Source organism: Echinops telfairi, unplaced genomic scaffold (genome assembly GCF_000313985.2).
Source record: "Echinops telfairi isolate 266 unplaced genomic scaffold, ASM31398v2 ScPeMD7_7467;HRSCAF=8505_0, whole genome shotgun sequence".
NCBI classification, from domain to species: domain Eukaryota; kingdom Metazoa; phylum Chordata; class Mammalia; order Afrosoricida; family Tenrecidae; genus Echinops; species Echinops telfairi.
In genome coordinates this window covers 7808814-7825039 of record NW_022111367.1, presented here as the reverse complement: position 1 = coordinate 7825039, position 16226 = coordinate 7808814, and positions in this window count along the sequence as shown.

Below are 16226 nucleotides of genomic sequence, written 5' to 3'. Positions count from 1 at the left end.
GGTCCAAACTAGGCCCAGGCTCATGACATCACTCACGTGGGCTTAACCCAGCCCATGGGGTCAACTAATACCATCAACCATGGCTCCCCAGCAAGAGGCTTTAAATATACTGGCTGGGGGAAGGCTGGTCTCTCTTTACCCTGCTTCAAGTCAGCAGCAGGTTGTGGGTGTGGGCACACAGATGCCACCTAGGTGTGCTCCCTCAGAGCCCACTCCAGGCCTGCTTGGGAGCCACATGTGCCTCTTCCAGGCCTACTTGGGGCCTACAGCCTCTGGGCCCAACATGCTCTTAACCCCTAGGGTTCTTGGGTTCCTGGTCTCCTGGGAACCCCCCCAGTTCCACATGCATGGGTGCTCTTTTCCATGTGTTTGTTCATGCCCAGTTGGGAATTCCAGTGCAGCTTCTGCATGGCTTGGCATGCTTCCCAGGGATGGCAGGTACTCTTTGAAACTGTAAAACCTGAAACTTGGCCTGCCCTTCATAAAAACCCACTTGAGTTACAAAGGGGGCTTTGGTGTGAATTATTTTATTGGGCACAGTCAAGAACTGAAGTATTACCCACTCCAGAAGCCTATAAATAGGTACTACATAAAAAGGAAAACAAACTAACAAAAATTAGCTACCATTCAGAAAGACATTGAACTTCCACTCCAGTACTCTCTCAACTCAAGAACACTTTGTTCTATTAACCTGCACTCTCATGCTCACCTTCCCGACACTATAACTGAAGACAAAATGGGTGCACAAGCAAATGTGGTGAAGAAAGCTGATGGTGCCCAGCTATCAAAAGTTATAGTGTCTGGGGTCTTGAAGGCTTGACATTAAACAAGTAGCCATCTAGCGAGAAGCAACAAAGCCCACATGGAAGAAACATGCCAGCCTGTGTGATCATGATGTGTTGATGGGATCAAGTATCAGACATTAAGACCCAAAACAAAACAAAATCATATCGATGTGAATGAGGGGAGGACAGAGTGGAAACCCAAAGCCCATCAGCAGTCAATTGGACATCCCCTGGCAGAAGGGCCACAAGGAAGAGATGAGCCAGTCAGGGTGCAGTATAGCACTGATGAAACATACAATTCTTCTCTAGTTCTTTAATGCTTCCTCCTCCCCCCTCCACCACTATCATGACCACAATTCTACCTTACAAATCTCGCTAGACCAGAACATGTACACTAGTACAGATAAGAACTTGAAACACAGGAAATCTAGGACAGATAAACCCCTCAGGACCAATAAAGGGGGGGTAGCAAAACTAGGAGGGTAGGGAAAGGGGGTGGGGGAATAAAGGGGAACTGATCACAATGATTGACATATGGCCACTTCCCAGGGGGATGGTCAACAGAAAAGTGGGCGAAGGTAGACAGTGGTTGGTGTAAGACATGAAAAAATAAATTTATAAATTATCATGGGTTCATGGGAGAGGGAGGTTAAAAAAATGAGGAGCTGATACCAAGGGCCCAAGTAGAAAGAAAATGTTTTGAAAAGGATGATGGCAACATATGTACAGATGTGCTTGACACAATGGATATGTATATGGATTGTGATAAGAGCTATAAGAGCCCCCAATAAAATAAAATAAAAATTAACTACCATTTGCTATGCTGAGACATTAGTGAGGAGATAGTGAATCCATGTAACAAAGATGAGATGGTATTAAAAAATACAGACTACAAAAGAAATCTTAAAAGTAGTAGATGATTGAGCTATGATTATGTTCTAATAATGCTGGTTTTTTTAAAAAGTGATGGAGCAGAAATTAAACACTCAGAAAACTTGAAAGGCAAGTTTTGAAAACTTGAAAGGAAAGATTCGAGGGAATCTCCCAGTAAACAGAGCAAAAAGAGAAAGAAGCACAGAATGAAGTTAAGAAACCAGTGGGCCAGTGTAGAATTTACAACCTCCGCATCATGAAAGTTCTGGAAAGAGGGAACAGGAAAAGAAGAGGAAAGGATCACCAAGGAAATAATCCAGGGCATTCTCCCAGAATACCCAAGAGAACAGAAAAAGCTCGACTCCCACCAAGACACAGCACCACGAAATTTCAGAAGACAGGGGACAAGATTGTAAAACATTTCAGGGAGAGAGGACAAGCTTCACACAATGTACATCAGGGTTCATTGCAGCACTGTAACAAGAGCCAAAAGGTAGATACAGTCTAAATACACCACTACCAAAAAATGGGTAAGGGGAAAAGGGTGTATGACACTCAGCCACTGCATTAGAGCATAAATTCTGAGCACCGTCTGTAGAAGGCTACACATGACAGCGACAGCTCAAAATCCGTTTGTAAAGTCTCCGCTTAGATTAAGCCTCCATCGAATTCCTTCTGGTCCTCAAGCAAGGATGTCAGGCATCCTTGGCCTCAGGCAAAGTGCAAAGGTAGATTACCTCCACCCTCTCCAGCCAGTCCAGGGAGGGGCATTCGGTCTCAGGGGCCTGAGTGTGCCCTGGATGCAGGTTAAGGTACTGAAGACGGAACAAACAACAACGACAAAAAACTCTCTGTCATCAAGTCGATGCTAGCTCAGAGTGACCCTGTAGCACAGGGTAGAACTGCCCTGTGGGTTTCTGAGACTATAATTCTTTATGGGAGTAGAAAGCCTCCTCTTTCTCCTAAAGAGTAGTTGGTGGTTGCAAGCTGCTGACCTCGTGGTTAGCAGAGCAACGCATAACCACTAATCCACCGGGACAGTATGGGGTGGGGCGTGGGGGGGTGGTGGAGGGCCGAATAGTCATGAGTCATAGCTGTCAGTCTCGCCCTAATTTACTGCCTTGGTCAGAAGGCCCTGGCCAATCTCGTGAGTCTTTCTATCTAACAATGTGCATGTTCCAGTCTTGATCCCATTCCTGTTTCTAGGGTCCCACCTAAAATTACGATGTATCAATCAAGCAATCCAGCTTTTATGAGAGCTTCCTTTGCCCAACACACCACTGGATGCCATTTTTGTCTCCTGCTAAAAGAGACCTCCCTCATCTGGATGATATCTCTGTCTTTGTGTTGTCTCTGTCCCGTTGAAGACTTAATAACTGCTCTCCTTAAATTATATTTGAGATTGGGGTCTCTTTTGTGCCCTAAAATACCATAAAGAGAAAGTCAAGATCCATGCCACAGAATGGATGAACTTTGAAAACCTTATATTGAGTGAAATAAGTCAATCACAGAAGGACCAATGAATATTATGAAATATGCAAATAGAGAGAGAAACTGTTAGGGAGCCAGATTGAGGGATGGGGCTGTCCCTCCCATGCCTACAATGGTCCCCATAGAGGAGGATGTAAAGAAATCAGGCGACCATTGTATGCCTATGAAGACCCTGTACTCAAGCCCCGGAGCCAGGTAGTAGTAGCACATGGGTAGTAAACTAGGCCCGGGCTCATGACCTCACCCAGGTGGGCTTTACCCAGCCAATGGGGTCAACCAATACCATCAACCACGCCTCCCCAACCAGAGGTTTGAAATATCCTGGCTGTGGGAAGGCAGATCTCTTTACTCTGCTCCTGCTCAGAGGCAGGTAGAGGGTGGAGGGCCCACTCTAGGCCTCCACAGAGGCCATGCCCTTTGGCACTCTTTCTTGTGCCCTACTCTCTGACTCTCCTATTCCCTCCGGTGCCCCAGCCTCTCTGACCCGAGTTCCTCATGCGTGGGTGCGCTGTTCCACAAGGTGGCTAGCGTCCAGTGGTGAACCCCAGTGCGGCTTCCACGCAGCTTGGCACGCTTCCCTGAAATAGCGTGTACCCCTCTGAGACTGTAAAACCTGAAACTTCTCCCGTCCTTCTTAAACACCCACTTGGATCACAAAATGGGCTTGGCGTGAATTCTTTCTCGTGCGAAGCCAAGAACCGAGGTGTGACCCACTCGAGAAACCTTACAAAACCAACGCTTCTTAGTTGGCTAAGCATGGGGGGGGGTAGCTCTTGCATGGGGGACGTTAAGCTTATGTTACTAATTCTAGGAAAATGGGGAGAAAGATAGGGATGGGGTTTAATACACGAAGATCCCTGTTGTTGAATTACGCATGTAGAATGCATTGGCCAGTGGGTCACAATTTCTTTAAAGTTTAATAAAGATAAAACAATTAAAAGTAAGAAAAATATTAGAGGGGTTCAGGAGTACACAACACGGAGACATTGCCATCTAAACAAACATGCCAGTCTCATTTTTAAGTTTTGTTTCCTATGAGTCATTTGGACCGAAGCTTGAAGATACGATGCACACCTTTTCCTATCAGTAGTTGCACACCTGTGAAGATGCAGGGGACTTCCTGAGTCACATGGTCCTTAGTTGCAGCAATATGGTAACATGGGAACAGTTTTAGAGGGCGTACAGCTCAGGGATTCTCAAGTAGGGGAATACGGATGAGGAAGCAAGGGTTTTCGAACATTTTAAGTATTCACATGATGCCTTAAACCAAGAGCTCTTCTCCACAAATGCAAGTCTTTTGTTTCTGTGCCAGTTGAACCCTGTATCTTTGACTGGTTGTTTGTTGGATCAGAAGATCTCTGTGATTTAGGAACAACCAACTAAGCCCATTCCTCTTATTTTAGAGAGAGGCAGACACTTGGAGATAAAAGCACTTACCCCGTGCCAGGTAACCAATAAGTTGAGTTTGAAACACTACTCTTGCTCGGACTTAAAATGGTACTCTGACCTTGTACATGAATATATTCAGTCCATATGCAAAATGGACACTCAGAATTCCACTTAAAAGGTCTTGAACCTTAAAAGGTCTGTTCAAAGCAGAACTCCTGACCTTTCCTCCGTAAGCTCACTCCACCCACAACTTTCCTGTTGCCTGACCCCTCTCTTTCTCTCAGCCCCCATATCCAGTCTACCAGCCTTCCTTTAAAATGCATTCAGAAAGGCCATGACTCCATCCTCGTTTGCCGGCAATAACCAATTGGTCTCCTCTCTTCCACTCTTGTATCCCTACTTTCTTCCCAGCAGAGCAGATTGGGAATCTGTCGAGTCATGTTTCAAATCCTCTTGAATTCCATTGGGGTCTGTCCATTTCACCCAACGTAAAAGCCTACCCTTCAGCCCTGATTCCCTTAATGTGAGCTGAGTCACAGGAATCCAAGTCTACTCGGAGTAGCCCTGGGATCTGTTTTCCAGTCCTTCCAGGGCCAGGGCTCTAGTGGGAATGTGCTCTCAGGGGTAGAGTTCTTCATATGCCCACACTGAGAAAGGAGCCCAGGTGGCGTAGTAGTGAGAACTGGGCTGCGATCTGCATGATTGGTAGTTTGAAACCAGGGGGAAAGACTAGGCTTTCTACTCCTGTACACAGTTACAGTCTCGGAAACCTACAGGGGGTTGCTATGAGTCAACACTGACTCGATGGCAGTGAGTTTGGTTTGGTTTTACCTTGGGAAACATGGAGCCATGACTGCGTCCTGGAGTCTCTTGGCATATATGTTGCTCCGATACAGCCAGTCTCCTGATAGTGTGTACCGTGTCCATCGTCTCTTTGGACTGCATCTTTCACCCAACAGGTGTGTAACTATGCACATGACAGATTTGGACTCTACTTAATAAGACTGGAATCTCACCACAGAGATAATCTGTTGGCGCCATCCATCAGATAATCTGTTGGCGCTGGAGGCATGGGGCGGGGTGTTCTGTAACAATTCCATAAAGATTTTTAAAATAGCAGTTGCATTGTTATTAGAAATAGAAAGAACTATAAGCCAACGGAGAAAAAGGTGCTCCAAAAAGTTGGATATATTTTTACTTGAAAATATGTTTTGTTACAGTCTGCCTTTCTAGAGATTTACAGATGATATGAACAATGAATTTACTGTTTTAATGGATTTTTAGAGTACGTTAGCTGTTCAATGTATTTTTCTACCACAAGAGGATAGTACAAATATTCCTCAGGTGGGAAAAGATAAAATCATAAGCTTTTTACTAATAGAATATTTTAGCAAGCAAAAGTTCAATCTAACAACAAAACCCCACACAGACTTGTACTAAAATGTATGAAAAGGTTTGTAATTTGACAACTTAATGATCCACTAGAAAATGTCAAATTGTACTTAATCTACAGGTAATCCCTGAGTTATGAACAAGAATTTGTAGGTAAGCCAGAACACATGCCTTCAGTTCTTAGTTAGCCTGTCCCTGGTGGTATAGTGCTACACGTTGGTCTTTGGTTTGCAAGGTTGGCAGTTGAAAACACCAGCCGTTCTGCAGGAGAGAGATTGGGCTTTCTACTTCTGTAAGCAGTTGCAGTCTCAGAAACTCACAAGGCCACTCTACCCTGTCCTATAGCATCATTATGAGTCACAACAACTCAACGACAGTGAGGTAGTGCAAGAACATAGCCCCAGTGGGTAAGAACTGTGAGGTCAGAAGTTCGAAACCATCAGCTGCTCCTCAGGAGAAAGATGAGGTTTTCTACTTCTGTAAAGCATTTCAGTCTTGATTGTTATAAGAGCTTCAAGAGCCCCCAATAAAATGATTTATTAAAAAAAAAAGAGTTACAGTCTTGGAAACCCACAGGGACAGCTCTGCCCTACCCTATGGGGTTGCCATGAGTTGGAATGCACTTAATGACAGTGAGTTTGGTTTTTCGGTAAAGCTTTATCCATGATCTAAAAGCTGCATGTGATGAAAACTTTGCGGTGAGTAGGGGTCGGTTTAATGGCTTGGAAGTGAGTGCAAATGTACATAGAGTTGTCTGTGAATCTGACCTGCAGGAGCTGGACACTTACTGAGAGATTCTAAGTCCTTCCCGACTTTATAGGTGGGCCTGGGTTATGAAGGCAGCACTCCATCACCAACGAGGCCTCTCAGGAAGTTCTCTCTAGCACCCCTGATATTGAACCTCTTGTCCCTGCCATTGTAGGTGGTCCAGGTAATGTGATCATGGTAGACCTGGAGATTGACTTAGGTCATTGCCACCAAGCAGTCATCACGGGACTTCAAGCTTTCATCACCTGTACATAACGCTCTAGGAAGCCCCTTAGCTATTGGTTTGATTCTGTCTCATATTGGCCTCATAGGTCACAGTAGGCTCAGCCTCATTGGGGGTGCACACCGTCATGGTCACATCCTTGTCCTGTGGACCAGCTGGTGGATTCACACACTTCCCTTTTGTGTGTCTGAGTGCTTAGCCATTGCGCCACCATGGTTCCCTCGTTGTTTCTGGCTCGGGGAGACCCTACAGGACAGGGTGCCACTGCGTTTCTGAGACTGTAACTGTTTACAGGCGTGAAGTCTAGTCTTTCTCCCATGCAGCGGCTGGTGGTTTTGAACTACTGACCAACACGAAACCACTTGAAGCAGATTGCTGTGCTTAACTGGGTACTTCTGCATTAATAAGACTTGGTTAGACAGGTTATTTTTCTTTAAAGGAATAGAGATGTCTTTTTCGCACAGTCTGGAGTCTACAAGGTGCACATCAGGGCTGTGGCCATCTGAATTCCTGCCTTGCTCATGGCCCCAGGCATTGCTCACTTCCCTGCCATTCTCCCTTAGCACCTGTCTTTGCCCTTGGGCAGCCCGATTGTGAATAAAGGAGTTCCGGGTCAACCGGTTAAGTGACCACCTACTACCACCCACAATGTTGGTAGTTTGAAACGCATCCCCACCCCCCACCCCCAGCCGGTGCCCCAGCCACACTAGCAGCACCTTAGCAGGCAGGGCTCAAAACCTCTGTGGACTCAGAACGCTGCGGCACATGAGGTTGTCATGGGTCAGAATCAACTTGAAGGCCACGAACAATAAAATGTTTCCCCCACTTTGTTTGAAACGAGCATGCGTATCATTAACGAATCCCAGCCCACTTCCGTTTTCCTTTTCCTCCTCCGAGAGCCAGTGTTTGGATCTGAGGGTAGAAAGTGTGGAGGGCTTTGAGGCTGTGAGCCTCACTCTTTTGCTTTTCGTAATTTTTAACTTTATTTACGTATTCATTTATGCTTTTAAAGAAAGACATCTTCTGTGTAGTTGCACAGGCCACCTCAGCAGATCACATCGATACAAGGTACCGCGTCAACACCCTCCGCCGTGCGCCCCCCGTTAACAGTTCTTCCCGCCCCCTCTCGTCGTGACGCTCTGTGCCTCCTACCTCTCTGTCTCTGCCCACTCCCGGCCTCACCATAATCTTCCAACCCTTATCGTTTGATGTGAAAGCCAGGTTTCTTTTTCTTTATTTTCCTTATCATAATGGAGTCATGAAATATTTATTTTATAAGATCGACTAAGGTTACTAAGTATAATACTCTGGTTTTGTCCATGTCTTGGGTTTGACAGTCATCATTTTAAAACTGATGCACAGTATTCCATTGTATGAATGTACCAGAGTTTGTTTATCCAGTCCTCTATAATTGGAGTTTGGGGTGGTTTCCATCTTTTTTCCATTACAGAAATTGCTGCAGTAAACAGAGGTGAGGTAGTTATTTTATTGTGCCAACCTGGCCAATAAACGCATGTGGGGTTAATTGAAGGGCAGAGGGATAAATGGCTCAGTGAGCCTCACCTTTCTGGTTCTCGAGCCTCTTGCTTTGTGATGGTCAGACCAGGGTGCAGCTGCCTTAGCCAGTTCCCTGCTTCAGCTGGCAAGGCTCACTTCCTGCAAGACATCCCTGAGGAGAAGCCACATGGACCTACCCCGATGCAGCCCTGGGTGCTGGAGCACCCCTGCCAGCGCTGAGATGTTTACACATTCACATTCACTGACTCAACTTTCCTCCTGCAGTCGGCATCATAGTGTGTGTTTTGTGAGATGGAGGAGGACTTTGTGGATTGGTGGCGGACATATGGGTTCATGTTGGACTTGTGGGCTTGGGCAGCACTGGGTTGGGATGTTTCCTTGATGCACACTTAACCTTTATATAAAACTCTCTCTTATACATGAGTTTCTGTGGATTTGTTTCTCTAGAGTACCCAGACTAACACAATAGGTATGCTACACGTATTCATGTTGTGTTCTTGAGTTCTTTAGGGTATATGTCCAGTGGAAAGATCGCAGGATCATAGGGGACTTGTTGAAGGAAGCACCACACTGATTTCCAGAAGGGTTGTACAATGCTACAGTCCCACCAGGAATGTATGAGCATGCCAATTGCCCACGTCCTCTCCAGTAGTGGTTATGTTCTAACAGTAACATTTTTAATGGCCTGACCAGACCAGTACAGCGACACCTGTGAGAGGCAGAATCTGATGGGCCTGCTTGTTTCTCCAGGGCTCCCAGATTTTCTGCTTTTGACAAGGTGCCACCTTACCACTTCTCTATCACTCGTTTTAGTGGAAAACATTTGAGTTTTCCTTCTCTGACAGGCTTCTGCCTGACTCAGGCTTTGGCTTTCACAGGTCTACTGTACCAGCCTTCTTTGCTGATTGGTTTAAAAAGAAACATGACACATCGGTACTGGCGTACTATGCAAACTGGCTGGAATTTGCCAACAAAGCCGTTATCTTCTGTTTCCTCAAAGCATGCTTCCCATTGTCTTTGAGTTTCGTCAGACTCCCAGCAAACCCTACAGGACAGAGTGGAACTGCCCTGGGAGGCATGGAAGGTTGTAATCTTTACGAAAACAGACTGCCATGTGGTCCTCCTGAGAGACCAGCTGCTGGGTTTGAACTACTGTCCTTTTGGTTAGCACAGCACCAGAGTCTCTTCCCACAGGCACTCAGACTCAAACCCACTGCCACCGATTCAACGCCACCTCACAGTGACCCTGTACAACAGGGTAGAATTCCCCAGCAGGTTTCTGAGATTTTATCGGTTCAGAGGTCGAAATCCCTGTTTATCTCCCACAGAGTGGCTGGTGGTTTCAAACTGCAGACTTTGTAGGTTAGCAGCCCAATGCATACCCACTATGCTACCAGAAAACCCTTCCCAGGCAACCAAAAACGAAGCCAGTTAACATCCACTTGATCTCAATCATGGCAACCCCTCATGTAATAGAACAGAAAGCCCCATAAGATTTCCTTGAGGGTAATCATTACAGAAACAAATGGTCAGGCCTTTCTTCCCCAGAGGCTCTGGGTGAATTTGTTAATCTTTAGGTTAGCAACTAATCTCAACTTCCTTGCACCACACCAAACCACTGCCATTAAGTAGGTTCTGACTCCGAGAGACCTTATGGAGGAGAGTAGAATTACTCCTGAGGATCCCTGAGGCTGTATGTCTCTTTAAAATTTTTAACAGTTTTATTATATTTTTATTAATAATTCACATCTCATACAATTTAATAGGCTCAATTGTATTAAGAAATGTTACTCAATCGTATTAAGAACTGTTGTACAACTGTCACCCATTATTTTAAAAAAACATTTTCTTTTTTCTTGTACTTATTGTTATTAATTCTCCGTTTCTCCCCAACACCCCTACTATCGTCCCAAGAAACCATTATTCAGCTACTGCTTCTATAGATTTACCAATCCTGGATTTCATATACAGGAAAACGAACAACATTAACAGAGTAAGAGAGATAAAAGACATTTAAAATAAGTCAAAAAGGAGATCAAATGATGAAATGTTAAATTTGAACCTAAATGCATTTGCAAAAGTCCACTTTCCACTGCCCTCTCGGCATGATTTCCAGGCCATTCACATCCCTGGTGTACGCTCAGAGGGGCTTCACGGGAGGCTCCATTCACGCCCCTGGTGTGCGCTCAGAGGGGCTTCACGGGAGGCTCCATTCACGCCCCTGGTGTACGCTCAGAGGGGATTCACAGGAAGCTCCGTTCACATGTATTTTCCTGTCAGTCCCCCCTTTTTTTTCCTTTATCTGAAATAACTTTAAAGTGGTTCAAAAGGGAGATCGAATGATAACATATTACATCTTACCCTAACTACATGTGCCATAATCGGTTTTATAATGCTCTCTGTCTGATAACAAGGCTAATTACAGCCCTCAACTATGGGCAGCGGGGATTCACCAGAGGCTTAATCCATGTGTGTACTTTGTAAATGGATTTGGGGCTTCCACTGTCAACCCTCAGGCTTTAAATCTCTACAGTGCAGAAAGCCTCCATTTCTCCAACAGATCGGCTGGTGTACATTTCATAAAGGGCAAAACCAAATACCTTTAAAAAATAAAAGACGAAACAGCAAACAAATTCATACTTACACAATTCAAAGGTACTTTGCTGCAAATGCTATAAGGTTTACAGCTCAAAAGTGAAAGACATTTAGATTTGTATTCATTGTCTCTTTTTCTTGGGTGATCAATTCCATCAACTTCAAAGTTGTCCAGGTATCCAGGGATTGTTAATTAAGCATATAAATTCAATATTAGTTAAAAGAAGAAATTAAAACTTTTTATTTGAAGATAACATTCTTAAAAATGTAGACGATCCAAACAATCAATACAAAATCTCTAGAACTAAGAAATTAGTGGGTGAAAAAATAGTAATTTATAAATTATCAAGGGTTCATGAGGGAGGGGATTGTGGGAAGGGACGGGGAAAATGAGGAGCTGATGCCAGGGGCTCAAGTAGAAAGAGAACGTTTTGAGAATGATGATGGCAACAAATGTACAAATGTGCTTGACACAATGGATGTACGGATGGATTGTGATAAAAATTGTATGAGCCCCCAATAAAATGATTTTTTTTAAAAAGAGTAAATGGAGAATGAAAAAAGAAATTAGTGGGAATGTAGGCTATAAAGTTAATAAATATAAATCTACTGTATGTGAATTATATGGCAGTAAAACTGTTGGAAAAAAATCTATTGTTTTTATTTGTTTGTTTTTTGCATTTCACAAGATTGTACTTTCATGTATGAAGAAAGAGCAATTACATTTTGAAAATTTAAAGTATTATATATATAATAGCATAAAAACATGAAATAATTAAGGGTAAAATTTCCAAAAATGTGCAAGATGTGTACCCTGAAAGCTATAAAGTATTGCTGATCAGAAGATTTACTATTAAGTTGTCAATTATTCCTAAATCTATCTCTAGATTCAATGTAATTCTGAAAATGAGCCTGCTAGGATTTTTAAATTTATAAATTGACTAGTTGATTATAAAATTTATGTGGAAATTCTGAGATCTTAGAAAAGCCAAAACATTTTTTTTTTTAAGAACAAAACTGGAGAACTCACACTATCTGGTTTCAGGAATGAGATTTAATGCCTTTAAACTATTGTGTTGGGGGAAAGTTTGGAAGTACCATAAACAAATCTGCCTGGGAGGAAGCAGAGACAGAATGCTCCTTAGAGGAGGACATGCTGAGAAGTCACCTCAAGTGCTTTGGACATGTTATCAGGAGGGACATCACAATTGGTAAAGTAAAGAAGTATTAAACAGCACAGTGCACTAGGTAAACCTGCAGCACAAGACCTATTTAAAGTGTTAAAGAGCAAAGATGCCATTTTGAGGTCTAAGATGTAACTGGTCCAAGCCATGAAATTCTCAATCACAGCAGATGCAAGTGAGAGCTGACCATCGAATAATGAAGACCACAGAAGAGTTCATGTGTCTGAATTATGGTGCTGGCAAAGAATACTGAAAGTCCCATGGACCGCCAGAAGCACACACAAATCTGTCTTGGAAGAAGTATAGCCAGAGTGCACTTAGAAATCATGATGGCAAAACTTCATCTCATGACTTTAGGCATGTTATCAGGACAGACCAGTCCCGGAAGAACGACACTACCTTGGCAAAACAGGTGGTTAGCAGAAAAGAAGACTCTCAAGGAAATTGATTGACACAGTGGCTGCAAAAAGGGTCTGTGGTAGTTGCATAATTTCATGTCAACTTGCTATAAAAGTGTAGGCGTAAGGTCTAGCCTATCAATCAGGTCGCAACGCAGCCTGATGGTACCTCTTTGTAGGCATGGCCCTGGGAACCTCCCTCACACTCTCTGCTTCACCTTCCTGCTGGTGAGCCACTCTGAGACCCTGGAGATGCTGCCACCACCATTGGATCTACACAACCCTGCACCTACCAGCCTGTGATCTTCCTGCATTCTACATCATTGCACGTGGCGCGTGAATCTGAAGAGAGATTTGTGGACAAGTACTGGACTGGACTTAAGTACTTGAATTGGACTGGGCTGTTTTCTTTGTTTGTTTTGTTATGCTTTCTTGATATAAAGCACGGTCTTACACATATATGAATGTCACTGCATTTGCTTCTCTAGTCAGACCAGCATAGCACAAAGCTCGAACATAACAAGAATTGTGAGAATGGAGCAAAGCCACTATTATTTTGTTCTGTTGTAAATGGGGTCGCTATGGTTGGAACTGACATGACAACATTTAATAACAACAACAATCAAGAAAGTATAACAATAAGACAAAGAAACATAGATCAATGGGAAAATACTGTATCAGTAAAGGAACTTCAAAATATTCCAATGGAAGAAATGATACTCTTCAACCAACAGTGCCAGAACAATTAGATATGCACAACCTCAATCCGTACCTCACACCACATACATAATTAACTTGAAATGGATCAAATGTAGTTTTAAACCAATAACAAGTGTAGATTAGTCGCAGGAGAAAGAAAATCTTTGTGAGCTTCAGTAAAGTAAGGAAAGTTCTCTTAGGACCCCACAAGCATGAATCATGAAAGAGAGAAAACTGGTCATTTGGATGTTATCAAAATTTGAAATATACTCTTAAGGAAATAGAAAATTCAAACACAATTGGGAGAAAATATTTGCAAAACACATATAAGGAGGCTATAGTCAACTGCCCAATGCTTAACCTACTGCACCACCAGGGCTCCCTAGGACTTTAATTACATCTGAAATTCCCTTTGCTATTATCATATCTGAAAGCTTAAGTGCAGAAGACACTGCCTCTCACCACCACAAGTTCTCCCTGTTCTCCCTTGCAGGGCGTCGTGCAGAGTGAGCACACTGTAGGGGAGAATCTTGAGTGTGGGGAGGGTCACTTTAGAGCCCCACTTACCACAGCTAGCAATAAACAGTTGGAAACCTACATTTTAAAAGAGTTCTAATTTCAAATTCACCCAAAATCATGAAATATCATCAGTCTAACAACAAACCTACAAAACTGTATGCCCAAATGACAAACCAGTAATGAAAGAAGGAACCTAAGTCAATGGAGAAATCAACATACCATGTTCATGGACTGGAAGACTCAGTATGGTTAAATTGCCAGTTCTCCGTTGTAATTTAAATAAAAACCCCAGAAGGATTTTTGAAATTGACAAACTGATTCTAAAAATATATATGGAAATTTGTCCCATTGATTTTTGAATGTTGATGGGGGTCTTTCTTTCTTACTCATTATTTATATTTTTGTCTTTATATTATTATTATTTTATCCTTACCACCTTATTTCGAGTTTGTTTTCTATTGCTTCTGTTGGGTTTCCCAGTTTGTGAAGCACAGGAGGAGTGGATGCATAGTGATAATAACTGATACAAGGGTTGATAGGGGGTGCACGGGTGGGGGGTAGGTGATAGGGAGGGAAAGGGGATTTCAGGAACAGCAAATGAAGGGGAAGGGGGCAAGGAGCACTAGAACAGATTGTGATTGCACAACTCATTTTAAAGGCAATTTAACCACAGGGGGAGCTTTCTAAAATTGACATGTTAATGATTGTACAATTCTTGATATAATTGAATGATTGAACTATTGAATTGTATGATAAGTAAATCATGTGCCAATGAAACTGTTAAAAAAAAGAGAAACATTTAAATTTTTGGCATAAATAAATAAAATGTAAGAAACCAAGCAAGTGAAAAAATTTAATAGAACAATGTTGAAGGGCTCACTCTATTTTAAGGTTTAGGATAAACCTTTACTAAACTTTGTAGTATTGATGAAAGTATTAATTCAGAAACCCACTGCCTACACTTTCATATAAGGAACAAAGGAAAGAGTTCATAAATAGACCAATACAAATATGACTAAAAAAGAGAGACAGTTTGATGGAGAAAAGATAGTATTTTCAACAAATAAATCTCGATCCTCACTTTGTAACATATACAAAAATTAGCTCAAAATTGATCATAGATCTGTCAAAAACACCAAAAATTCGTGTAACAGAGTATGGTTATGGTAATTAGATACGATTTCAACAGGACAGCATCAGACCAACGATTGGGAGGCCTTCTGAACAGAGGACAGTGAAAGAAGGTCATATAGTTTTCGTTTCTCAAAAGATAACATCAAAACGTGATCAGGGAAGGTTTTAAGGTACATCTGCTACAGAAGCAGCAGGTCACTCGTTCTGAAACAGCCTCGTCTTTCTCAAAGCTGACTGCTCACAAATCATTTTCCAGAAGAGCTCAATGCCTTGGGCCAAACAGCCTTTGCTAAACTACTTCCTGAGCTAATGTTTGATCTGAAGGTGACCTCAGGAAACCAGTCTCATCACAATTCAAATGGTCATTTAGGAGCAGATGGGCTGGGTTGGTCACCCCAATTCCATGAACCCAGAAAGCTGGATTCCAGGAGGATAAAAATAAATAGATAATGTAAGATCCCAAATATAAAACTTTATGAAGAAAACATAACAGACATAATGGTGACCTTTGGTTTAGCAATGATTGCCTCTCTATAATTCCAGAAGAAAAATTCATAAAAGTAAAATATTGAATGTTCTTGAGATTAAGAATTTCTCTTCTTTGAAAGATACCGTTAAACAAATATAAAGATAAGGCAGAGATGGGAGAAAATATTTTCAAATCACACCATTAGTTTTTCCAGTTATTGTAATCCAAGATACCTAAAGAACTCTCAAAATGCAATACTAAGAGAATAACAATTCAATAATAATTAGTAAAAAGATCTCAATAGACATTTTACTCAAGATAATATGTGGGTGACAAGGATCCATATGAAAAGATGCCCAACAATATTAATTATTAGGGAAATGTATAATAAAGACACCATGGCATACTACTATAGACCCAAAATTTTAAAACTAAAACAAAAAGGAAGATACTAAGTGCTGACAATTATGCAGAGCAATTAAAACTCTGGCATACCTTGAATTGCCTGATATGGGAATTACATGTCAATGAAATTATTAAAATTAAAAAAATAAAAGTTCAACAAACAGTCCTTGAACTAACTATAAGCTTTTCTTTCTTGTTGTGTTTTGTTTTGTTTTTTTTGTCATTGGTTTGTTGTTGTTTTGTTGTATATTGTTGCTTGGTTTTGCTCTGTCTTGTTTTTGTGCATGTTATTATCTCCGCCGGGGGAAAGGTAGTGGTGTTAACAAACCCAGGGACAAGGGAACAAGTGATCCAAATAGTTGGTGAGGAGGGTATGGGAGTCCT